The sequence below is a fragment of the Rana temporaria genome, chromosome 1, assembly GCF_905171775.1.
Source record: "Rana temporaria chromosome 1, aRanTem1.1, whole genome shotgun sequence".
NCBI lineage: Eukaryota > Metazoa > Chordata > Amphibia > Anura > Ranidae > Rana > Rana temporaria.
Genome location: NC_053489.1, coordinates 66,165,597 through 66,193,234, shown reverse-complemented (window position 1 = coordinate 66,193,234; position 27,638 = coordinate 66,165,597). Strand labels below are relative to the sequence as shown.

At 42.6% G+C, this 27,638-nt stretch overlaps 1 protein-coding gene across 1 annotated transcript in view; it reads right to left on the bottom strand.

Annotated features, from left to right (window-relative positions):
• Positions 1-27,638, bottom strand: part of GHR (growth hormone receptor) — a 581,985-nt gene that overhangs the window by 383,329 nt on the left and 171,018 nt on the right. Inside the window, 1 exon segment of the mRNA XM_040343700.1 lies at positions 2,380-2,452. The gene's annotated coding sequence lies outside the window, so the exon portion shown is untranslated.

Genomic DNA, 27,638 nt, shown 5'->3' with positions numbered 1-27,638 from the left:
ATTCTTTCCACTGACCACCACTGTAAGGGGGTATTCTTCCCACTGACCACCAATGTAATGGGGCATTCTTCCCACTGACCACCACTGTAAGGGGGCAACTTCCCAATGAACAACAATGTACTGTAAGGGGCATTATTCCCACATGGACCACCAACGTAAAGGGCATTCTTTCCACTGACCACTACTGTAAGAGACATTCTTCCCACTGAACATCAATGTAAGGAGCTTTATTTCCACTGACCACTAACATAAGGAGTTTTCTTCCCACTGACCACCAATGTAAGGGTTGCATTCCTCCCACGGACCCCCAAAGTAACAGGCATTCTTTCCACTGACCACCAATGTAAGGAGCTTTGTTTCCATTGACCACCAATGTAATGGGAATTCTTCCCACTGACCATCAATGTAAGGCACATTCTTCCCACTATCTTTATAAGAGGGGCATTCTTCCCCTGACCATCAATGTAAGAAGCTTTCTTTTCACTGACCACCAATGTAAGGAACTTTCTTCCCACTGACCACCAACGTAGGAAACTTTCTTCCCACTGACCACCAATGTAGGGAACTTTCTCAAGCTTTCTCTAATGCCGCGTACACACGATCAAATTTTCCGTTGGAAAAACCTTGGATTTTGCTCAAGCTTGGCTTGCATAAACACTGTCAAGAACGCGGTGACATACAACACTACGATGAGCCGAGAAAATGAAGTTTAATGCTTCTGAGCATGCGTCAAATTGTTTCCGAGCATGCGTTGGAATTTTGCGCGTCAAAATTGCTACAGAGTATCGGATTTCCCAATAGGAATTTTTTACGTCTGAAAATTTGAGAACCAGCTCTCAATCTTTTGTTGGCGGAAATTCCGACAGCAAAAGTCCGATGGAACATACACATGGTAGGAATTTTCGTTCAAAAGCTCACATCGGACTTTTGCTGTCGGGATATTAGAGGACCAAGAACAGCTACAAAAATCTAAAACTCATGGCTACATTCCCTTGGTTTTTCTGATAATAGACAAATGTGCATCAACCTTTGCTTGTGGACAAAAACATATTGATATATGACCTCCTGTTCTGCTTTTTTGGCTCAGTGATATTACGATAAAAAAAAAAAACAGACCTTGTTTGATTGGCACATGAATATACTGTATGTAAAGCATATATGTAGAATGCAATCCGTCTGCAGAAGGTTTACCAAGCCAGCAAGTGAGTGAACATGCCAAAACCTAACCGAAACTATGAAATTAGTCTCAAACCATCCGCATTTAGTAATCTAATTTGAAAACAATGTTAATGGAACTAACCAATTATCATTTCCCTTTAACCTTTCAAGGATTTTGGCAATGAGATCTCTTTTTTATAACCATAGCATGGTGACTCTGCTCTATCAAAACAGCACACTTTGGATTAGAGCTCACACTTAAGTGAATTGCTGATTTATCCTGAAATTTCACATATTGGAAAGATAAGGCCGATCTTTTTACAAATAATTTTATGCTAATAATATTGGTGTTTTTAAAGAATGCCGCATGTAAAATTAATGTTCCTGATAGTAAAAACATTTGACAGATTCTCATGTCTCTCAGGGACTCGCCAGATAGATCTTTGCTCCTACATTTCTATTTGTCCACCATTCTGCCAATTTTAAAATGAATCTAGTTTACATTATTTGAATGCAACAGAAGCAGTGGGGTTCAGCCCTATAGCAGGAATATTGAGACTACATGGTGAGCACAGACTAATGTGGGCAGAAACTAAATAAGATACCATGATGGACAGGAACTGAATAAAACGCTAGGATCAGCAGCAACTGGCTAGGACTTCATTGTGGGCTGGATCTGACTAAGACTTCATGGTGGGCAGCAACCAAGGTCCATGGTGGGCAGCAACCAAGGTCCATGGTGGGCAGCAACCAAGGTCCATGGTGGGCAGCAACCAAGGTCCATGGTGGGCAGCAACCAAGGTCCATTGTGGGCAGCAACCAAGGTCCATTGTGGGCAGCAACCAAGGTCCATTGTGGGCAGCAACCAAGGTCCATTGTGGGCAGCAACAAAGGTCCATGGTTGGCAGGGACTAACTAGGACCCAATGGTGGACATGAACCGACTAAGCTTCCATAGTGGGTACAAACTAAGACTCCTTGGTGGACAGGAACCAACTAAGACTTCATGATGGGTAGAAGGCAACTAAGACTCCATTCTGGGCACCAAAGTGGACAGGGTCCAAGTGGTGAACTATGTATGACTAAATAAATGATATAAGAAGACAGAGAGTGGCTTAACGCCTTACATCCAATATCATTTTCATGAAGATCGGCCCCCTTAAATTCTCATTCAAAAACAAAACTAAATACCTTTTAAGATGTTTATAAAATCCTTTCCTACCTCCAGCTGTCCGGAATCTACTCGTGCTCCATGGAGACATGAAGGAAAGATCCCATTGGAAGCGAGTCTGAATCTATAGGAAAAAAAATACAGTGGTTAAACATTAAAAATACCTACTGAAATGAGACTTCAATGTAAATTACAGGTAACAAGTAAAATCACAACAGAGATATTTTGTAAATGTTGCCAATAAATCAGAACATCAAATTTAGCTTTAATCCACCGTTAAGTAAGACCTCATACATTGCTTCTGCATGGTTAAAGGGTCTCCAGTTATACAATTCTGTATGTACTGTGCAATCACCTTTTCAGGTTCTAACTAGTTGGCGCAAAGCTGTAATGGCTTAAAACACCACACTTTTACAAGTTCAGATTCTGAGCAATTTAGAAAACAAGATAATGGCACTCACAGTAGCTAAAGGTAAAAATGTATTGGATAGCTCAGTCTAAAGTTTCAGTGAGAGATCCTGCCTAAAAATCAGACAATTACTGCTGTGTTGTTGTTTTATTGCAAACCCATGGTGCTCTGAAAATCCTTTGTCATGCATTATATGCTTATTTGTAAAACATTGTACTTACGGTAAAGAAACACATACAGAAAACAGTATAAACGTTCGTAAATAAAAATAAAACAAAATCTGTTTTAGTTTCTCTTTTCATCAAATACTGGAATTACTGCATTAGATTTAAGCCCATTGTCTTTTGCTGCATTTATTTAAATGATCAATTTCTCAAGTACTTTCAGCTCTGCAGAAAATTTTTAGTTGAAACAAATAACTATGTGCTGATCAGACCAATACCAAATGCCTGAACTCAGCTCCGGCATAATCAGGTTACTGAGCAGATAATAAAGGTCATTATTCTTATGCTGTGTGTATAGACAGGAAGTATTTACATATAAAAGTGCATAGCTTCTACCGTAACCCTTGTTATCATTTTTTTCCCACAAGACTCACACATTTACACCTAAGATTCAATTTGATAAATATGCCAATTATAGGTTAAAATTATAAATTGATACCTTAAAATATATGCAAACCCAGTTAATAAAATCACATACAACTTGTAACATGTTGATGTAATTGCAAAAGAAAATTACATTATTTTTAACATGGAATTTTGATTAAAATAACACCTTCTGATCCACAATGGTCTTTGTTCAGTCACTTCCTGTGATAGAAGGTCACCCTCTGTCCTGTCTCACATCTGTATTCCTGCACTGTCAGCCTGTCACATGGAGACTACAAGTAGCTGTATCCAATGGCCCATTGTTGTCACTATCAGGAAACCCACCCTGAGAAATGTCATTGGTGGAACCCTCTGCACCTGGCACATGTGCTTATGGAAAGATCAGTAACCACCAATTGTGAATTAAAAAATGAACTGTTCTTCCTGCTGTCGTATCCATACTCTTCTAGTGCACATAATGCCTGTGATCATAGTTTCTACAATTCTCTCCTGAACATACTGCCCCTGCTTTGGACTCCTCCACAGACCATACTGTTCATTGTCATACCCGTTACACTTATTTCCTACACATACTGCCCATTGTCATACCCTTCACACTTCTTTCCTACACATACTGCCCATTGTCATACCCTTCATACCCCTTTCCTACACATACTGCCCATTGTCATACCCTTCATACCCCTTTCCTACACATACTGCCCACTGTCATACCCTTCACACTCCTTTCCTACACATACTGCCCATAGTCATACCCTTCACACTCCTTTCCTACACATACTGCCCATAGTCATACCCTTCACACTCCTTTCCTACACATACTGCCCATAGTCATACCCTTCACACTCCTTTCCTACACATACTGCCCATAGTCATACCCTTCACACTCCTTTCCTACACATACTGCCCATTGTCATACCCTTCATACTCCTTTCCTACACATACTACCCATTGTCATACCCTTCATACTCCTTTCCTACACATACTACCCATTGTCATACCCTTCATACTCCTTTCCTACACATACTGCCCATTGTTATACCCTTCACACTCCTTTCCTACACATACTGCCCATTGTTATACCCTTCATACTCCTTCCCTACACATACTGCCCATTGACATACCCTTCACACTCCTTTTCTACACATACTGCCCATTGTCATACCCTTCATACTCCTTCCCTGCCCGGCCTGTCAGTTTAGGTGGACGTGTCTTGGTAGGTTTGGAGTTATGCCATACTCTCAATTTTCGGATGATGGATTGAACAATGCTCTGAGATGTTCAAAGCTTGGGATATTTTTTTTATAACCTAACCCCGCTTTAAACTTCTCCACAACTTTATCCCAGACCTGTCTGGCACTTTTATATCATATTTTTTTTCACAATGGTTTGTTAACTGTAGTGCCAGCAGCTGCATCCTTTGAGACTATTCTGAGTGCCGTATTCTCATTAATAGAAGAACAGGAGAGGAGCCTGAACAACTGTGCAAGACTAAAAGTAAGATTGATGTACAACTTTAAGCATAAAATAAATAAAGAGGAGAAAAAAAAATATTGGCAACAGGAAAAGGAAACCATAAATTGTAAAAATAAAAACACTTCCCCCACCCTTGTTCACTACAAAGCAACAGAAGGAAGAGTCAAGCACGTTATCCAACTCCAATTTTCCAAAAGTAGAAAAGTCTAATGTCTAAGTTCGCTGTGCAGGCTGAATCGATTCCAGGTACGATTACCCCTAAGAGTGCTGGGAGCACAATCTTCAGCTCTTGTTGGGTCAGCTTGCTCTGTGACACAGTTTTGCATCTTCCACTAGAATAGGCAATTACTGTACACGTGTTGTTTTATCCATCATACCAGATTGGGGGGGGGGGGGGCTGTAATACAAGTGTGTTGGGGCAAGTAGAGATGTTTGCACTGAGGGTAAAGACATATGGATATACACTATGGTTCCTATAAAAATGTATCACACCTTGTTGTATTGTCATAGAATACACCACAGCTGAAAACTGATAGGCTACAAAATATTATAACTTTTGGTCTTAAATAAAAGAATGTAAAAAAAAAAAAAAAAAAAAAATGTTTCTTTAAAAAAGGTCTTGCGTTTACATACAGTACAGACCAAAAGTTTGGACACACCTTCTCAATCAAAGAGTTTTCTTTATTTTTATGACTATGAAAATTGTAGATTCACACTGAAGGCATCAAAACTATGAACACATGTGGAATTATACATAACAAAAAAGTGTGAAACGACTGAAAATATATTTCATATTCTAGATTCTTCAAAGTAGCCACCTTTTGCAGCAGACACATCTCTAGAACTGGTAAGAGGAGACTGTGTGAATCAGGCCTTCATGGTAGAATATCTGCTAGGAAACCACTGCTAAAGAAAGGCAACAAGCAGAAGAGACTTGTTTGGGCTAAAGAACACAAGGAATGGACATTAGACCAGTGGAAATCTGTGCTTTGGTCTGATGAGTCCAAACTTGAGATCTTTGGTTCCAACCCCTGTGTCTTTGTGCGACGCAGAAAAGGTGAACGGATGGACTCTACATGCCTGGTTCCCACCGTGAAGCATGGAGGAGGAGGTGTGATGGTGTGGGGGTGCTTTGCTGGTGACACTGTTGGGGATTTATTCAAAATTGAAGGCATACTGAACCAGCATGGCTACCACAGCATCTTGCAGCGGCATGCTATTCCATCCGGTTTGTGTTTAGTTGGACCATCATTTATTTTTCAACAGGACAATGACCCCAAACACACCTCCAGGCTGTGTAAGGGCTATTTGACCAAGAAGGAAAGTGATGGGGTGCTGCGCCAGGTGACTACCTCTTGAAGCTCATCAAGAGAATGCCAAGAGTGTGCCAAGCAGTAATCAAAGCAAAAAGTGGCTACTTTGAAGAACCTAGAATATGAAATATATTTTATTTATTTTTATATTTAGTTTTGATGCCTTCAGTGTGAATCTACAATTTTCATAGTCATGAAAATAAAGAAAACTCTTTGAATGAGACGGTGTGTCCAAACTTTTGGTCTGTACTGTATATGTTAAAACCCCACTTCGCAGAAAGGAAAAACCCTCCTTTGCAGTGGAGGTTGACGTTTGAATGGTTTGTAGTGAAAAGATAATGCTGGGCTCATAGGATTAACTGGTATTGCTATCTTAGGGTATTGATGTTGATGTAAATTATCTGGTTTCTGGGCTTTTACACACCAGAGGATCTCCCACAATCTCCTTGGCTTGTAGTGCAACGTAATGGGAACCGATATTAAAGCACCACACCATCCAGATACAATTTTACTCCATTAAAGTAGCCAACACAGTTCAGGGGTCCAAGGGTGCCCTTTTCAACTGACTGACCTCTAAAACGTGTTGCCTACTTTTCGGATTGTCCCCCTGACATTTATTGGAAAAAAAGTTGTATCTGAACCTCTTAGCAGTGGTGTGGTGCTTTAGTTTCAATTCTCATTTGCAGTGGGGCTGCCTTTGCAAGGGTTAAAAAACTATCTAAGAGGCTGAAAAAAGCAGTTTAACTGGTTTGATTCCACCCCCCACATTCCTTACGTTAAGACAGTGGACTATCTTTTGGTGTCCTCATGATTCAATGATGTCAGAGAACCACTGGCAGAACGTAGGGGAGATGAGACTTGCAAGATGGGGGGTGGAGGGGGACCAGTCTCACAGTGCAGAGGGAGCCTGTGGGGAGCATCAGATCAAATAAGTTAAACTGCCTTTTGCGTTCTAGACCTGAATGATAATTTAACCTCTGCAGTGCAAGGGAGAATTTTTCCTTTTATGTTAAACTTCAAAGTGGAACCAAAGTCTGGGGACAAAGTCAAAGTCTGGGGACTTCAAAAATCCAACATCCCTCACTAACATTTTCTACCTTGGTTGTTTTGTGCACCAGGCTGTGGCTGTCTTCATTGGCCGGTGCAGGATGTCAAACCTGCGCATCCGCAGGAATTCAGTCATGCCAGCACACAAGAGCTGTGCCGGAATGTAAACAATGCTGCACTTGCGTAGCTCAATGTACATTCCAAAGAAGACTGCGAGCAGGCAGGTAGGTTTATCTTATTTCAATAAAGAGCCTGCCTGCTCACATTTTAAGCTGAGACTTTAGTTCCACTTTGGGAATGTGGAGTTGTCCTTAGCCTACATGTACAGATCTGAAGGGCATGTTAGGTATAATTGAAATTGCATTTTAATAATATATATCTGTGGTATTTGACCCTCTGCCTGCTCTGTGTTTGGGGAAGCTGTCCCCCAGGTAACACCTTTGGGCTGTGACAATAGTAGACGCTCCGAAATACAGTATTTAGAAAGGAAGGCAGGCAAGTCTCATGGCTTCCTACAAGATTTACGTATTTCACTTTTTTTATATGTCGGCATGTGAGGGATTTCTAAGGTAAAAGTACCGACAGGGATATTAAATTTCATGTGTGACATCAACTTTGTGTCAGATTCTGCTTTCTTAAACACTTTCAGTTTTTGAGGTAAATGATTCCTTTCACTTTATACTTGGTAACTCCAGGAGTAAATGCATGCATTCAAGGCAGCTGTGGGAAATCACTGTACTCCCAGCTTCACTGCTACCAATCAAGACATCATACATTAGGATCGGCTCTCCTAGTGATTCTATTTCCTGTTAATGGAGTGTAGTACAGGGCAGGGGCAGTTTAAGAAATTCTACTTGGCCAGACTATGCACATATTCCTAACAAGGAGTTAAAGGGCATTAACACAAACCCTCACTGACTTCTGTAGTTGCAGGCACTGTGGAGCTATTCATTTCTAAAGTTTGCAGTAGAATTACTAAAGTCACAAGAAGATGTTGAAATATATTGCACTGTAACCAATAGGCTATGTATGGGATCACATTAACTAAATTATATGTACCATGGCCCAATAGTGTACTTGGAGCTGAGAAGGGTGGGGGGTTGAGGCTGTAGCATTGCACCAGGTACCACTCACATAGTACTGCCACGAACAATGCTTAACACATGCTGGATGTTAATATGGGCCTGGATGGATTGGCATACTGCGGGAGACAGTGTCCTCCACTTCCGTAATCTTACCAATTGCCACACTGGAATGCAACAATGTTGCTTTCCAATGACAGAGCATGAAAGCAAGAGGAAGGCAGGCGGTTCTCACACAGGTAGGTGTGGCACAAATTAAACTATACGACATGCTGATGTTCCAACAGACTGACACCTGTGAAGTCCATCGTTGTCATCTTCTCCCTGGCTCCTTCCGGGTACTAGTCATCAGCCGTCATAATTGGCCAATGCAGGGTGACATCACTCTTGTGCCCAATTGTCCAAACAGTGGTTGAGGTTATGTTGACCAAACTATAATGCTTAACTACAGTAGAGAAAAGTTATATAATTAAATGGTCCTGTTTAAAAGTTTGCATACCCTTAGTTCTTAATATAGTGTATAGTGTATAGCACTCTTCAGCATCAATGACGACTTATTTGTGAATGAGGCTCCATTTTATTTTTTATAGAAACAAGTTAAAACTAAAGGCACAAGCACCTAGTGCATTACCACAAAACATTAATTCAATATAAAAAATAAAAAAAATCGATAAAAAATGGATACTCACAAGATGGCAAGAAATTGTAGGCCAAAAAATACACAATGCCTAACATTTTTTGCCATCTTGTGAGCATCCATTTTTTATTGAATACATTTTATGTGGTAATGTACTAGGTGTTTGCAAGGAGAGGGCAGCATCCACTCAGTTCTTTGGCATTACTGTTGCCCTTGTTGTTTTACACCACAGAAGACCTCATGGCGCTGGAAGTGACTGCTCTCTATTTTTTTTATGTTGTGTGGTAAAGTTGCCATTGGTCTTGGCAAAAAGCCTCAAGATCCTGTAAATTATTTGGTTGTCTAGCATTAACTGCATGTCTGGAATCTCCCCAAAGTTGCTTAGTGATGTTGAGGTCAGGAGATTGTGATGGCCACTCCAGAACCTTTAACATTTTGCTGCTGCAACCACTAAAAGGTCAACTTGGCCTTATATTTTGGACTATTGTCTTGTTTTTAAAGAGGAGGTCCCACAGGGAGAAAAAAAAAATATTAAAAGCCAGCAACTACAAATACTGCAGCCGCTGACTTTTAATAAATGGACACTTATTTAGGAATTCAGGAACTTAAAGCAGTTTGGCATATTACAAGCAGACTCTTTTGTGGCATTGGTGCAGCAACAAGGGCTAACATTTTACAAATTCTGCCAGGGGTATATAAACCACAGGGCTGGTTGAGGTATCCTTAGGAGCCATTTTAAGATTTGAGGGGTATCTATATCCTAAATCCTATTGAATTCCTTCCTAAGCTTCCAAATATTACCACTATGGGTTTGGTTCATGTTCACACAGACAATGCTGCAGGACATGGTCAGTTTATAGTCCATAGGTCCTTCAGTTTATAGTCCATATAAAACGATTATAGCAATGTGACCAGGTTGTGTAACCATAAAATGTCCATCCACAAATGGAAGCCTCCACAAAGATTGGAAGCAAAATCCAGCAGGAGCTCCAGAGTATAAAAGAGAAGAGAAACGCTTCTAATAAGTTGCTAAATGTTATACCGTCATTAACTGGTTAACGCCCGCCGCATGTACATGTACGTCCACAGAATGGCACGTACAGGCATATGGGCGTACATGTACGTCCCCGCCTTTCCGCGGGTCGGGGGTCCGATCGGGACCCCCCCCCGGTACATGCGGCGGTCTGTAACCCGCGGGGAAGGATCCGGGACGACGGCGCGGCTATTCGTTTATAGCCGCTCTGTCGCGATCGTTTCCCGGAGCTGAAGAACGGGGAGAGCCGTATGTAAACACGGCTTCCCCGTGCTTCACTGTGGCGGCGGCATCGATCGAGTGATCCCTTTTATAGAGAGACTCGATCGATGACATCAGTCCTACAGCCACACCCCCCTACAGTTGTAAACACACACTAGGTGAACCCTAACTCCTACAGCGCCCCCTGTGGTTAACTCCCAAACTGCAACTGTCATTTTCACAATAAACAATGCAATTTAAATGCATTTTTTGCTGTGAAAATTACAATGGTCCCAAAAATATGTCAAAATTGTCCAAAGTGTCCGCCATAATGTCGCAGTCACAAAAAAAATCGCTGATTGCCGCCATTAGTAGTAAAAAAATTTTTTTTTATAAAAATGCAATAAAAATATCGCCTATTGTGTAAACGCTATAAATTTTGCGCAAACCAACCGATAAACGCGTATTGCGATTTTTTTTTACCAAAAATATGTAGAAGAATATGCATCGACCTAAACTGAGGAAAAAAAAAATGTTTAGATATATTTTTGGGGGATATTTATTATAGCAAAAAGTAAAAAATATTGCATTTTTTTCAAAATTGTCGCTCTATTTTTGTTTATAGCGCAAAAAATAAAAACCGCAGAGGTGATCAAATACCACCAAAAGAAAGCTCTATTTGTGGGGAAAAAAGGACGCCAATTTTGTTTGGGAGCCACATCGCACGACCGCGCAATTGTCTGTTAAAGAAACGCAGTGCCGAATTGTAAAAACCCCTTGGGTCATTTAGCAGCATATTGGTCAGGTCCTTAAAGGGGTTAAAGCAAGTTGCCATTTTTTTAACCTAAGGTTAAATAACCTATGGGGCCTACACACGATCAGTTTGGACCGATGAAAACGGTCCTTCAGATCGTTGTCCTCTGGTTAACCTATCGTGTGTACGAGGCCTTAAAAACGATTGTGTGTGGGCTCCAGAGCATTTTTCACGATGTAAAAAATGGCCATTAAAAATTTAGAACATGCTCTAATTTTTACGACGTTTTTAACGTTGTTGATTTTAAAGTCGTAAAAAATGGTCGTGTGTGGGCTTTAACGTTGTGAAAAAAAACGCTCGGAAGCAAGTTATGAGACAGGAGCGCTTGTTCTGGTAAAACTAGCGTTCGTAATGGAGATAGCACATTCATTACGCTGTAACAGACTGAAAAGCGCGAATCGTCTTTTACTAACACGAAATCAGCTAAAGCAGCCCCGCATGGAACTTCCCCTTTATAGTGCTGTCGTAAGTGTTGTACGTCACCGTGCTCTGCTATAGCATTTTTTTTTCACGATCGTGTGTAGGCAAGGTCGTTTTAACGATCGAGTTGAAAAAAAGAATCGTTTTTTTTCTAGACCATTAAAAATTTCATTTTTTCAACCCGAAAAACGGTCGTGTGTACGCGGCATAAGCCTTTCTGGCCAGGACCCAAGCTAAGTCTGTGAATCCTCTTCACCAACCATAGTTAAGCCTTTAATTAATAATGTACTCTCTTTTAATTATGCTTGTAAATGAAGAATAGTTTTGTAGAAAGCTTAATGGTTAGCAAGTTAAAGAGCCGTACAAAACACTAATAATTACATGAATGATAACGTGTTTATTGGTCGGTATTACAAAACCGCATGCAGACGGCTATGAGGCCACTAAAAGTCCTTGCTGCCTACTTCGCTTTCTTTAATATCAGTAAGCTTGGCATACTTCCATCTGAGGAGAAGCTGCAACTGCTCCATTACTTACTACTGTAGCTGGTCTGTAATGCCGCGTACACACGACCGGTCCATCCGATGAGAACGGTCTGATGGACCGTTGTCATAGGTTAACCAATGAAGCTGACTGATGGTCAGTCGTGCCGACACACCGTCGGTTAAAAAAATGATCGTGTCATAACGCGGTGACGTAAAACACGACAATGTGCTGAAAAAACGAAGTTCAATGCCTCCAAGCATGCGTCGACTTGATTCTGAGCATGCGTGGATTTTTAACCGATGGACATGCCTACTAACGATAGTTTTTTTTCTATCGGTTAGGTATCCATCGGTTAAATTTAAAACAAGATTTCTTTTTTTTAACCTATGGATAAATAACCGATGAGGCCCACACACGATCGGTTTGGTCCGATGAAAATATTTGGGAGCCCCCCTCCCCCTTACACAGTCATTCACTGGGAAGACCAGTGTACTGCTATTTTTTTATGTTATCACTTAAAAAATATATATATATTTGTACAAGTTTTTTTTATAAGTACAGTATACACAAACACTTTGCTTTTGAGTTCTATTTTAAACTGTATGGGTTGGTTTACAAGGTGAGGGATCACATATACTTGAATTTTTATTATTATTATAATTGGATTATGTCATATACCCACAAACCAGGGGGGTAAATGTCAAAATCAGCTCCCATCTAATAAACCTAGGCAGTGAAACAACCACTTGTGTCTTTTAAAAGAAAACGGGTCCAAACAAATACTTTTCTATGTTTTCTAATGTTTAGAACTCTTATTATACCCTGTAGCATCCCAACAATTTTGGCTCAGTCTCCCAAGCTTAGGAAGAGGATGGTGAGGGGTGCCAAGCCTAACATTGGCTTTATTGAGACCACAAGAGGAAGAAAGTCAGGTCTGTGCAGGCCCATAATATTGTATCACCATGCCTGTCTAGGAAGCAAAGCTCATAAAAGAGCTATGGGATCTACAGTTTATATTTTTTTTAAAGCAGACTGCATTCTTCAGACAGACACAGAATCGCTTTAAATTACATCTAGTAGTAGTTAGTCACATTCAACTGTAATGTTGAAGATGTTCTATAGCTTATCCAAGCCACCTCCTCAGTTCTGAGTGTCAGGAAAGTTGTATCCCATGTTCAGTGATGTGTTTAGGTTTTGTGGTGCCCTAGGCCTGATTAAACTTGTGCACCCCCTAATTGAAATAAGACACACCCCTTCCTGTCAAGGCCACACCCATTGTTGTTTAAGACCCGCCCTGAAATTTTTGAGTGGGGAAACTAGTTCTGAGGGCCTGGGGGGCAATGGATTCCCCTAATTTGCATAGATTTCCTCTCACTTCCTGTTTGGCTATGGTGGAGGAAGTGAAGGGAAATCTTTGCAATGGGACAGGGATGGTAAAAAATAAACTGACAGGGGCTATAACCCTCCCTTACTCTATCCAAAATGAAAAAAAAAAAGTGTTGGCTATAGTTCTACTTTAAGCACAAATTTCTGATAATTTTATGGAGAGGACTAAAAAGATATAACCATGCCAATGGTGCAGCAGAAAACATATGAGGCACAGTGAGGCAGGTTTGTGGTCCAGCATGATAGGACAGTCAAAAAAAAGAGTCCCCCCCCCCCCTCACAGTTGTGGAATGCCGGATACCGGCATACCGGAAGCAGTGCAGACACTTTATTGGGGTGCTAGACTAATTTGCCTAACAGTGTAGTGCAAGCCGGCGGGGACTCTTTTCGTGCTGCCCCCTTGCAAAGTGCTGCCCTAGGCCTGGGCCTTGTTGGCCTAGGCCAGGATACAGCGTTGCCCATGTTATGTCCTGAGGCTCCAATGATTGTCCTAGAAATCCACACCTCCCAACATTTTTGAATTATGCAAGTTCTCTTTGCCACAACGGTGAAGGGCAAAGCAGGATATGTTTCTGGTGGGCACATTATTTTAGGTCTTGTTATATTAAACAGAATTGCCCCATGAGGCTGGGTTCACACTACCGTATAGAGCGGCTCACAGCAGGGGTCCGATGTGTCCCGTTTCAACGTTTCAGGTCTGATTTCGGTCCGAATTTTGGGCTGAATTCGAACCTAAAAACGGACCAAGACGCACAGGACTCCTGTGAAATTCACTCCGGAACCACTCCGGAGATGTGTGAACCGGCTCCATTGAAAGCCAGTCACAATCTCTTGACATGCGAATTGGATGCAAACAAAAGTAGCTTGAAGCAGCTTGATGCAACCAGGTCCGGACTGTCCATAGGGCACGCACGCATATGCTCGGTAGGCTGGGGCCGCATGTCTTCAGAAGAGCTGGCAAATGCAGGTGTCCTTAACCCCCGCGCTGTGGACCAGTACCGGTCTGCAGCCTGTTGATGACCGGGCCGCACAGCGGGAGGTAAACGGCAGCCACGGTCCAGACAGGGCCAACACAGTCCACAGTTGCCGCTCACCTCCCGCTATGCCGGTGTCTCCTCTTCCGGCTCTCCCATTACCCAACTATGTCATCCTATCAGCAGATCTGCACAGAGATCGGAGCCTTTTCATAGTAACAAGCGGGTACAGGAGAGGAGTCTGCACTATTGTACAAGACAGAAGGCAAGGCTTTCCACTTAATTGTTTTTTTTTTATCCGATTATTGGTTTCAAAACACAAAATACAAAACAACATGCATTGGTTATGGCTGATACAAGAGGTGGCCAATACACGGGACACATTGACTGGGAAACAGATACAGAACAAGATAGAGAACTTGGGTCACCATAAAAAATACAACAGGTTGGCTCCTGGGGTGATAATTTGGCACATGTCCTGATTGCACAAACCTAGATAGGGCATTATATTATGAGCAGTATACGGTCAGCTGTAGACCTGAGGTATTCTAGATATAGAGTTCACTTGAGTGTACATCAGAAGTTGTGTTTGGGTCCGCTAGCCATTTGGACCAGACCTTGTAGTATTTTCGGGGGTAGCCTCTGCTGACATATGTGTCCTTGTAGAGGGGTAGGCTGTTAAGCAGTTGTTTCCAGAGGGAAAGAGGAGGGGGGAGTGGGCTTGAGCTAGCTAAGGGTTATGGCTTTGCGGGCATAGATTAGAAGTAACCCAACTAAAGTGCGCTCCGCTACTGTGAGGATCAGCTGATCTATTAAGCTTAATATGCAGATGGACATAGAGGGTTGAAGTGGTATGGCGGTGATCTGCTTAATGACGTTTAAGATATCTTTTCAGTTTCCACCTTTTACTGGGGGCAGGTCCAGAAAATATGAGCAAAGTCCCCGGAGTCCCCCCCCCCCCGCAACGCCAGCACCCAGGGGGAGAATCAGGGTTCATTTTGTGTAATCTGTGTGGGGTAAAGTACGCAAGGTGGACCATCTTGAACTATAGCAAATGGTCTCTTATGCCCTGTGAGTGAGTGAATTACTGTATTTATCGGCGTATACCGCGCACTATTTTGCCCTGAAAATCAGGGCAAAATCGTGGGTGAGCGATATACGCCAATACCCGCTTTCCCGCCACGAGTTTGAATACTGCGCCGGCATATACCGAGCGCAGTACACTCGTGTATCTTCGGGCAGTCTCGGCGCCTCTCGCACTGACGTCCTGAGCGTACAGGACGTTAGCGTGACAGTTGCCGAGCCTGCCCGAAGATACACGAGTGTACTGCGCTCGGTATATGCCGGCGCAGTATTCAAACTCGTGGCGGGAAACAAGCGGGGAGGACGCGAGGACGCCGCAGAAGGACGCCGGACCCGCCGAAGAGGACACCCGACCCGCCGAAGAGGACACCCGACCTCGCCGAAGACGGACGCTGGACCCGCCGAAGAGGACACCCGAAGCCGCAGAAGGACGCCGGACCCGACGAGGCCGCCGATGGACGCCGCGCAAGACACCAAAACTAAGTACAAAAAAACAAAAAACTTTTTTTCCCACAGGATTGGGGGCCACTTTAGGGGTGCGCGGTATACGCGGGAGCGCGTTATACCGCGATAAATACGGTACTTATATAGCGCTACAAATGCAAACTGAATCGCCTCAAGGCGCTTGGCATCCATTTTCCTTCAGTTTAATCCTCAGAATAGATGGGTCCTTAGTTTTTTTCTGAAGGCCAGGTGATCAATTTCCACTTGGATATTAGTTGGTAAAGCGTTCCATAGTCGAGGTCCTTGAACTGAAAAACAACGTTCTCCTTTGGTCTTATATCGGGCTTTGGGAATTTGTAATAATTTTTGGTCAGTTGATCCAAGAACTCGATTTGGGTTTTGTCGTTTTATTTTCTCACTTAAATATAGGGGCGCGCTTCCGTGTACACATTTGTGCGTTATGCATAAGGCCTTGAAAGTGACTCGGTCCTTTATGGGCAGCCAATGGAAGGATCTCAGGGACGGGGTGATTGGTTCCCAGGGTTTTTTCCCTGTTACCAGTCGAGCTGCCATGTTTTGGATGATGAGCCGGGCGAGTTGGTACTTTGGGAGTCCGAGGTAAAGGGCATTTGCATAATTCAATCCGGAGTTAATGATTGACCCTACCACTACTGCTGTGTCTTCTTTAGGGATGAAGGGAGCCACTCTTTGTAGGAGCCGTAGAAGATGGTGTACACACGATCGGTCAATTCGATGAGAACGGTCTGATGGATTTTTCCATCAGTTAACCGATAAAGCTGACAGATGGTCAGTCGTGCCTACACACTATCGGTTAAAAAAAATTATCGTGTCAGAACGCGGTCATGTAAACCACGTACGACGGCACTATAAAGGGGAAGTTCAAATCCAATGGCGCCACCCTTGGGGCTGCTTTAGCTGATTTTGTGTTGGTAAAAGACGTTTCGCGCTTTTCTGTCCGTTACAGCGTGATGAATGTGCTATCTCCATAACGAACGCTAGTTTTATCAGAACGAGCGCTCCCGTCCCCTAATTTAGTCTGAGCATGCGTGGATTTTTAACAGATGGACGTGCCTACAAACGATCGTTTTTTTCTACCGGTTAGGTATCCTTCGGTTAATTTTAAAACAAGTTTCACATTTTTTAATCGATGGATAAATAACTGATGGGGCCCACACACGATCGGTTTGGTCTAATGAAAACGATCCATCAGACCGTTCTCATCGGATTGACCGATCGTGTGTACGCGGCATTAGAGAGACAATGCGCTGTATTCCTTTTTAACAAAGATATAACTGGATAAAAGCTTGGGAGCTCCGCTTTACCTGGAACAAAGGCAGCCTTTAATCATTCTTTCAGGCCGCTTTGGTTCTTACAGTTACGACTCCCCACACAGTTTGATAATGTTACAGGAAATGATGGAAGACAAGACTCTACTAATCCCAGACGCTGATCGCTGAGGATGTACAAGTACTAACAGAAGAGGAGAAGGTAACGTTGTCTCACTAGGTTAACATGACTGACACATCATAAATCTCCTTGCAAATGTTTTCTGCATAATACATGTTGGAGAGATTGATGGTCCTACAGGATCTGCAGTACAGTATATCCTTAATGTGTGGACATTTCTCAGAACAATAGACCTTAAGTTATTAATCACAGTGATCGTCGCCTGCAGCCAAACACCATGAGAACCCCATACAGAGAGCCCCATGGGGTCTTTATATCTCCAAAAGCTTTTATATCCCATTGCTGCATTTATTTTTAACATGATTTATGACTGAAGCAGTTATAGGTTTACACTTTTATGTGGCAAATTGCTGATCTCCCAAAGTTCTTTGCTTAACATCCAACACCACTTTTAATGCATCTCCGAAAAATGAGCAAAGCACATCTTTCTATAGTGTGTATTTTCCTCAATCCAAAGCACCAATTGAAATTTCTTGCTGCTGTCTCCCTCCTCTGTTATCTGCATTAGCAACTTCTGACGGTCTATCCCAGAGGTGTCAAACTCTGTTTCAACGCAGGCTGCATCAGCATAATGGTTGCCCCCAAAGGGCCAGTTGCATCTATAAGACTGGCCCACCCACTCGTATATCAGATGTCAGGAGCCCCCCACCAGCAGAACTTGAGAGCAACACTCTTCCTTACATCACAGTGCACCCCTTACCTTATGATGCTACCAGGAGCTGGCCAATCTCAGACCCACGGTTTCTTGAGTGCCCTAAAGCTCTCAATGCAGTGGAATTTTTTTTTTTTATAGGATGAAGTTCATTTTCATGGCAAAGAGGGACTTTACAATTAATTGCAGCTCATCTGATCACTCTTCATAACATTCTGGAGTACCGTATTTATCGAGGTATTGCACGCTCCGGTGTATAGCGCGCACCCCTAATTTTGACCCTAAAATCCTGTAAAACAAAAATGTATTACATTTTACTACTTACAGTTTTGGTGTCTTGCCCGGCGTCCATCGGCGGCCTCATCCGGTCCGGCGTCCGTCTGCGGCCTCGGTGGTGTCCTCTCGGCTTCTCCCGCGCTGTCTTCATGTCGAATCCCTGCTTCCCGCGCTCAATTTGAAGCCTCCGCCGATGTATAACGAGCGCAGTACACTCGGGTATATTCGGCCAGGCTCGGCTTCTCACGCATAAACGTCACAGAGCGTGACTACGAGCGAAGCCGAGCCTGGCCGAATGTACCCAAGCGTACTGCGCTCGGTATATGTCGGCGCAGGCATTCAAACACGGCCCGGGAAGCGGGTATCGGCGTATATCGCGCACCCACGATTTTGTTCTGATTTTCAGGGCATAAAAGTGCCCGGTATACGCCGATAAATACGGCATATGCAAATTGCCATCATAAAAACTGAGCCAGCAGACTTCATGAAAATAAATGTGTGTCATTCTCAAAACTTTTGCCCACAGCTGTACATAATGTCAAAAGATTCAGAGAATCTGGGAAAATCTGTGCGCAAGGGACAAGGCCGAAACGAAAGCTTCTCTAGATGCCACTTTTTCATTTCTGCTGTTAGTTGCGATCTTCTGGGATAGTACATGTACTCTTAAAGGCAGATGATAATGATATAATTGCAGTCTTAAAAACACATTTAAGCTTGTAATCCCAAATTCCATTCCATTTTATAGAATGTCGAAGTCATATAAAAGTCCATGTGCTTGGATGTGATTAGGACTGCTGCCTGGATGCCAGCAATCAAAATCAACACAGGCAAGATATCAAAACCACATGGTATTCATCTAGCAGGAAATCGGAAAGCCATCATGTGCAAGGAGATTAAAGTTTACTGGTCAGTACTTTTATATTCCTAAACCGACCCCAAACTAAAATGCAAGCACCTAGGTGTTATGCCGCGTATAGGGTTGCCACCTTATCCCTTTAAAACCGAACACATATTAATTACACAGGTTTTCTGGCTGATTAAGGTGCTAATTAACTCACTTGGTGCCTTATCGACATTAAATTAGCCCCAGAAGCTGTGTAATTACTATGTGTTCGGGTTTAAAGGGATGAGGTGGCAACCCTAGCTGCGTACACATGATGATTTTTCGGCATGAAAAAAAACAAAGTTTTTCGGCATGTAGAAAAAAGTTTTTCCAACTTCATCATTAAAACGACGTTGCCTACACACCATCATTTAAAAAAAATGCTCTAGCAAAGCGCGGTGACGTACAACACGTACGACGGCACTATAAAGGGGAAGTTCCATTTGGATAACGCCACCCTTGGGGCTGCTTTAACTGATTTTGTGTTAGTAAAAGACGATTCGCGCTTTTCTGTCTGTTACAGCGTTATGAATGTGCTTACTCCATTATAAACGGTAGTTTTACCAGAACGAGCGCTGCCGTCTCATAACTTGCTTCTGAGCATGCGCGGGTTTTTAAACGTCGTTTTAGCCCACACACGATCATTTTTTAGAACCCGAAAAATTTCATTGTTTAAAATGTCGTTAAAAAATGCAGCATGTTCGAAAAAAAATGTTGCCGTTTTTCAGAACCCGAAAAATGATGCCCACACACGATCATTTTAAATGACATTTTTTAAAAATGACATTTTTTTTAATGCCGAAAAATGATCGAGTGTACGCTGCATTATGCCGGTCGTTTTTTGTGATTAAAAAAAAAACCCGTCATTTTTTCTCATGAAAAAAAAACGAAGTTTTAGTAAACTTCATTTTAAAAAACGACGTTGCCTACACACCATCGTTTTTTCAAAATGCTCTAGCAAAGCGCGATTACATTCAGCATGTACGGCGGCACTCTGTTCCATTGAAGCTAGCTTCATAACTTGCTTCTGAGAATGCGCGGGTTTAAAAACATCGTTTTAGCTACACACAGTGATTTTTTAGGACACAAAAAACGACGTTTTGAAAAACTACATAAAAAATGTAAACATGCTCGAATTTTTTTTTGGTCATTTTTCAGAAGACATAAAACAACGTTTTCCCCGCGTTTTTCATTTTAAATGACGTTTTTTAAAATGTCGTTTTTTTTCCATCACAAAAAACGACCGTGTGCATTAGAGCTGCATGATTCTGGCCAAAATGAGAATCACAACTTTTTTGCTTAGAATAAAGATCACGATTCTCAGGCCTCGTACACACGACCGTTTTCCTCGACAGAATCCATCAAGAAACTTGGTGGGAGAGCTTTTTTGCCGAGGAAAACGGTCGTGTGCATGTTTTTTGTCGAGAAAACTGTTGTGGTTCTCGACGAGAAAAAAAGAGAATAAGTTCTCTTTTTTTCTCGCCGGGAGTCTCAATTTCCTTGTCGTGTTTCTCGTCGGGCTGGTTTACAACGAGAAACACGTTTGTCTGTATGCTAAGAAACCCGCGCATGCTCAGAATAATGTATGAGACGGGAGCGCACCTTCGGGAAAGGTAGCGTTCGTCACGCTGTAACAGACTGAAAAGTGCAAATCGTCTCTCACCAAACTTTTACTTAAAGTGGAGTTTCCATCCCAAAATTTGTTTTTCATTATTGTGCTCATTAGACCTAAAAAATAAAAAAAAATATATATATATATTTTTTTTACTCATCTGGAAATGCCTGTTGCTATGCGGTCCCACGAAATCTGCCTTTGGAATCACCTAGGATTCTGACATCATCTCCCTCTAATGCTCCTGGGAAATGTGTGTCATCATTTCCCAGGATGCAGTGCGCTACCCAATTATCACTCCCCATCCAAGACTTCCAGGAAGTAAGTGCTAGTAGGCTTCACAATGCCCACAAGCAAAATGACAACGATGTGGACATAGTTTTATAAACTATTTTTTTTGAATAACTATGCGGAGCGGCGGCGGATTGTAAAATAGTAAGTGACCGGATTTATATTATAAAAACGCATGATGAAAGGACATACATTTAAAAAATGCTAATTGTGGTTGGAACCCCACTTTAACACACAGTAACATGAGATTAGCAAAAGCAGCCCCAAGGGTGGCACCAGTGGAATCGAACTTCCCCTTTATTGTTGTACGTGTTGTACGTCACTGCGTTTGAGAACGACGAGATTTTGTCTTGACAGTGTGTACGCAAGGAAAGCTTGACAAGATTCTCGACAAGCCTGACAAGGAACTCGTCGAGGAAAACGATTTTTCCTTTACGACGAGTTTCTCGGTCGTGTGTACGAGGCCTGATGGCATAAATTCTTTCACATTATACAAATAAAATTTACTGGGTCTTTTTTTTTATTTTTATTCTTTAACCGGTTCCCGACTGGCACACGACGATGTACGGCGACATTATGGCATGGCTGCGCAAATGGGTGTACAGGTATGTCCCCTTTAATTTGCAAGCCATGTGGTCGCGCTCGTGATCCTGCCGTGAGGTCCGTGACAGCACCCGCAGACCCGATCACTGCCGGTGTCCCACGATCGGGTCACAGAGCTGAAGAACGGGGAAATGTTAGTGTAAACACATCTCCTCGTTCTGCCTAGGTGACACTACACTGTCACTGATCGTGTTCCCTGTCTTCGGGGGAACAACGATCAGTGACGTGTCACGGCAAGCCACGCCCCCTAGCAGTTACAAGCACTCTCTAGGTCACACTTAACCCCTTCAGCGCCCCCTGCAGGTTCACCCCTTCACTGCCAGTGTAATTTTCACAGTAATCAGTGCATTTTTATACCACTGATCGCTGTAAAAATGACATTGGTCCCAAAATGGTGTCAAAAGTGACCGATGTGTCCGCCATTTCGCAGTCATGATAAAAATCGCTGATCGCTGCCATTACTAGTAAAAAAAAAAATATTAATAAAAATGCCATAAAACTATCCCCTATTCTGTAGACGCTATAACTTTTGCGCAAACCAATCAATAAACGGTTATTGCGATTTTTTTTACCAAAAATATGTAGAAGAATACGTATCAGCCTAAACTGAGGGGAAAAAAAAACTTTTTTTGGGGATACTAAGGCTGCATTCACATCTAGACGGACGAAATCGCGGTAAAAATAGCGGCGTTTTGTACCGCGATTTGCGGCGACAAAACGCCGGTATTGTCCGCCTAGATGTGCCCCAAGATGACCCCCTCTATGGAGATGATTCCCATCTCCTAGCCGAACGCTCGAAGACGCCTGAAAAAAAGGTCCGGGACCTTTTTTCACGCGGCAGGCGACAGGCGTCCGGCGTTCGGCGTGGAGATGTGAACCATCTCCATAGAGGGACATCTGTTTTCAGCCCTCTGGCGGCAGCGGCGTAGCGCTACAGGCGTAAAAACGCCTAGGTGTGAATGGGGTCTTATTATAGCAAAAACAAAAAAATATTGAATTTTTAAAACAAATTGTCGCTCTATTTTTGTTTATAGCGCAACAATTAAAAACCACAGAGGTGATCAAATACCACCAAAAGAAAGCTCTATTTATAGGAAAAAAAAGGACGTAAATTTTGTTTGGGAGCCACGTCGCACGACCACACAATTGTCAGTTAAGCGACGCAGATGCCGAATCGCAAAAAGTGGCCTGGTCTTTGGTTCGGGGCTGAAGTGGTTAAAGTAATTTTTTTTAAAAACATATTGCATTTGAAAGACTGCTGTGCAAATACAGTGGTACATAAAATATTGCAACCACCATTTTATTCTCTAGGGTCTCTACTAAAAAAATATATATATTGTTTGGGGTTCTAAGTAATTTTCTAGCAAAAAACAAAAATGATTTGAATTTGAAAACAACTGTCAGAAAAAGGTTTGGTGTTTAAGTGGTTAAACATTACTAATTTACATACAGAAGTCTATTCCTTTGATGTAAAAGACAAAATGATACAATGTTTAGACTTAACGTTCCACTGGGTGGTAAAACTTGGCAGACTGCCCTGACTTTTGACAGCTGAGAGCAGAGAGAATTCTCTGCATACCAAAGATCGGGAAACATTTTGTCAAAATCGCAACGGGGAAAAAATTGCGATACCGATTCTTGGCGCTTAATCTTGCAGCTCTACTAGGTGTACCTGTGCTCAGCTCTGAATGTCTCCACAGGAGCCATGAATCCTGGGGAGCTCCAATAAGCATACATCAAGCTTGGTGACCACTCTTGCCTCATGCGATGGGCCAATAGGAAGGTTGGAGGCGCACTATTGGCACGTCTATAAAGTGAATACCCAAATCAATGTGCAGACACCCCATAGGTGTTTTATTTTATTTCTGGAGAGAGTTAAGAAAAGTACTGCCAGTTGTATTTTCAAGCCAACCCTTTTATTGTAATCGCTACCATCCAGGCAGGAATCACCATCAAGCGTACAGACCCCTGTATAATTCCAAGGTGCTGTAAAATTGACATTGCCCAACAGCCGTGTTTAATGTAATCTGCCATTTTGGCTACAATACAAGAGACATAAAACACATGCAGTATATCTGACTGCTTTAAAGGCAGTTTCTACTGAAGAATGTTTCCGTTTTATTGTACAATGTGCAGCGAGGAGTTATAAAGTCATGATGACCCCGAGATGTTTTATTAATGTCAGATTGTGACTGTACTATTGCTTTCCTTCTGTGTTTTCCTAAATGTAAGGTCAATACGTTGTTTATTTAGCTGCAGCTATTATTACATGTATTCATTGTCTCTATATTACAGATTATTAATATGAACAATATTCTTATTAATTCTTACATATTAACCACTTAAGCCCCGGACTTTTAGGCAGCTAAATGCCCAGGCCAGGTTTTACAATTCGGCACTGCGTCGCTTTAACAGACAATTGTGCGGTCGTGCGACGTGGCTCCCAAACAAAATTGGCGTCCTTTTTTCCCCACAAATAGAGCTTTCTTTTGGTGGTATTTGATCACCTCTGCGGTTTTTATTTTTTGCACTATAAACAAAAATAGAGCGACAATTTTGAAAAAAATTCAATATTTTTTACTTTTTGCTATAATAAATATCCCCCAAAAACATATATAAAAACATATTTTTTCCTCAGTTTAGGCCGATACGTATTCTTCTACCTATTTTCAAACATTAAAGGACAACTGTACCAGTGTGACATGGCCTAAAGTTATTGCCCAGTTTCCTTAAAGGGGTTGTAAAGTTACAATGTTTTCCTAAATAGCTTCCTTTACCTTAGTGCAGTCCTCCTTCACTTACCTCATCCTTCCATTTTGCTTTTAAATGTCCTTATTTCTTCTGAGAAATCCTCACTTCCTGTTCTTCTGTCTGTAACTCCACACAGTAATGCAAGGCTTTCTTCCTGGTGTGGAGGGTCGTGCTCACCCCCTCCCTTGAGGTGGGGAGGGGACGAGCAGGAGAGTCAGGACGCCCACTAACACACAGCTCCTTATTCTATCTGCAACGTAAAGAGTGTCTTGACTCTCCTGTAGTCCAAGTGAGGGGGCGAGCACGACACTCCACACAGGGAGAAAGCCTGGCATTACTGTGTGGAGTTACAGACAGAAGAACAGGAAGTGAGGATTTCTCAGAAGAAATCAGGACATTTAAAAGCAAAATGGAAGGATGAGGTAAGTGAAGGAGGACTGCACTAAGGTAAAGGAAGCTATTTAGGGATTTTTTTTACCTTTACAACCCCTTTAAGTGGAGCCCATCTGGTCTCTACCTACTTGTACCTCCAGAAATCTTCACCATTTAGTCTTCTTTGGAGCCACAAAGCCCCCCTTGGGTTCTCTCCCACTGGGTTAAGTCTGCACATGAGTGCTGCACCCCATTTTTTCTATAGGGAAGCATACTCTGAGGTTCACTACAGGCCCCACTATAAGTATAGCTAACCATAGGACCGACTGGAACCACAACATGCATGTGCAGAATAAAGGTCCCTCCCGGCAAGGGTGCGTCATGGTGAACCCTTTGGGTAAATTCTGCACATGGGTGCTGCATCTTATTAATTTCTATGGGAAAGTGTACTCTGCAAGATCACCAGAGGCCCCACCATGACTATGGCTCCCCATAGGAATGAAGGTGGCCACAACATGCATATGCAGAATCAGAGCTTTTTTTCTCAGAAAATAGGTGCAGGAACTCCACGACCCCATTCAGATTTCACAAACAGTAGAAGGGTCTTAAAGGTGCATTAAATACCAGGATTGCATTACATACAGAGTGCAGAGTTCAGGGGGGTTACACACAGAGTGCAGAGCTGTCACTTGTAAACACAGAAACCAGACTTCTGTATTTACAAGTGATTGTGATGAGCAGACACCAAAGGGTCTGAGCCAGAGGTGGTGGAACTGAGTTCCCCCAAGTTCCCCCTGAAAAAAAGCCCTGTGCAGAATGAAGATGCCCCAGCAAGGGTGCTTCAGGGAGAACCTATTGGGTTCTCTTCCACTAGGTAAATTATGCACACGAGTGCTGAGGCTTATTAATTTCTTTGGGAAAGTGTACTCAGCAGGACCACCAGAGACCCCACCATAGGAATGGGGCCACAACATGCAGAATGAAGGTCCCCCGGCAAGGGTTACTTTATCTCTTCCACTAGATAAATTCTGCACATAGGTGCTGCGCCACGCCGATGCACTTGGGGCGCTGTGCACCAGCAATTTCTATGGGAAAGCTGTACTCTACTGGAATGGGGTTAGAGGTAAATATTGAACTATTCAGGCTGCACATAGGAGGGTGGGGCCATGACGCAAAGTGATACCAAAGTCTCAGTTTTTTTTTTCTATAAAAATAACAAACATGTTATACTTACCTACTCTGTTGCAGTTGCATTTGCACAGAGCAGCCCGGATCCTCCTATTGTCAGATCCCTCGTCGGCGCTCCTGGTCCCTCCCTTCTGTTCAGTGCCCCCACAGCAAGCAGCTTGCTATGGGGGCACCTGAGCCAAGCCGCAGCTCCATGTATACCGTCCACTCTCCCCTCATTGGCTAACTGACTGATTGACAACAGCAAGAGCCAATGGCGCTGCTGCTGTGTCTCAGCCAGATGGCAGAGGCACTCCTGGACATCGCTGGATTAAGAGGGAGCTCAGGTAAGTATTTTTATCTTAATGCATACAGTAGAACGCTTTATTAAAGAAACAAAAAAAAAAAAAAAAACAACATTCCGCCTTTCCAGGATGACATTTAACCAGTTAAGCCCCGGACCAATATGCAGCCTAAAGACCCAAGGTGTTTTTACAGTTCGGGACTGCGTCGCTTTAACAGACAATTGCGCGGTCGTGCGACGTGGCTCCCAAACAAAATTGGCGTCCTTTTTCCCCCCACAAATAGAGCTTTCTTTTGGTGGTTTTTCATCACATCTGCGGTTTTTAGTTTTTGCGCTATAAACAAAAATAGAACGACAATTTTGAAAAAAATGCAATATTTTTTACTTTTTGCTGTAATAAATATCCCCCAAAAACATATATAAAAACATTTTTTTTCCTCAGTTTAGGCCGATACGTATTTTTCTACCTATTTTTAGTAAAAAAAATCGCAATAAGCGTTTATCGATTGGTTTGCGCAAAATTTATAGCGTTTACAAAATAGGGGATAGTTTTATTGCATTTTTATTATTTTTTTTTTTTTACTACTAATGGCGGCGATCAGCAATTTTTTTCGTGACTGCGACATTATGGCGGACACTTCGGACAATTTTGACACATTTTTGCGACCATTGTCATTTTCACAGCAAAAAATGCATTTAAATTGCATTCTTTATTGTGAAAATGACAGTTGCAGTTTGGGAGTTAACCACAGGTGGCGCTGTAGGAGTTAGGGTGCACCTAGTATGTGTTTACAACTGTAGGGGGGTGTGGCTGTAGGAATGACGTCATCGATCGTGTCTTCCCTATAAAGGGAATGACGCGATCGATGCGCCGACACAGTGAAGCACGGGGAAGCCGTGTTTACACACGGCTCTCCCCGTTCTTCAGCTCCGGGGAGCGATCGCGACGGAGCGGCTATAAACAAATAGCCGCGCCGTGGTCCCGGATCGCTCCCCGAGCGGACCCGACCTCCGCATGTAGCGGCGGGGGTCCCGATCGGACCCCCCACCCGCTAATAGGCGAGGACGTACATGTACGCTCATGTGCCTGTACGTGCCATATTGTGGACGTACATGTACATGCGGGGGTCGGGAACTGGTTAATCTACGTTTTAGGCTAGGATATTTATTTTAACATATAACAGCACACAGCAGAGGAAAATTGGTGTTTTTTCCTGAATAGTTATTGACCACTCTTTTACCCATCATTAGAAACACAGTCATCTCATAGAAGCTTACTACACACTGTCAAAAAATTCAATGTTGGGAAAGGGCCAGCATAAAAATCAAAATAATAATAATAATTATCCTTGCAAAGAAGTGTTGCTTTGGGGAACAAAGGATGAGTGTCTACAAGCTTCTGTGATGGAAAGGTCAATGCAGAACAAATACATGGATGGATCTGTCTGATCTACTTCAGGATCTGTTCATCCACTCCTGAGATCTGCACAGCCCTACA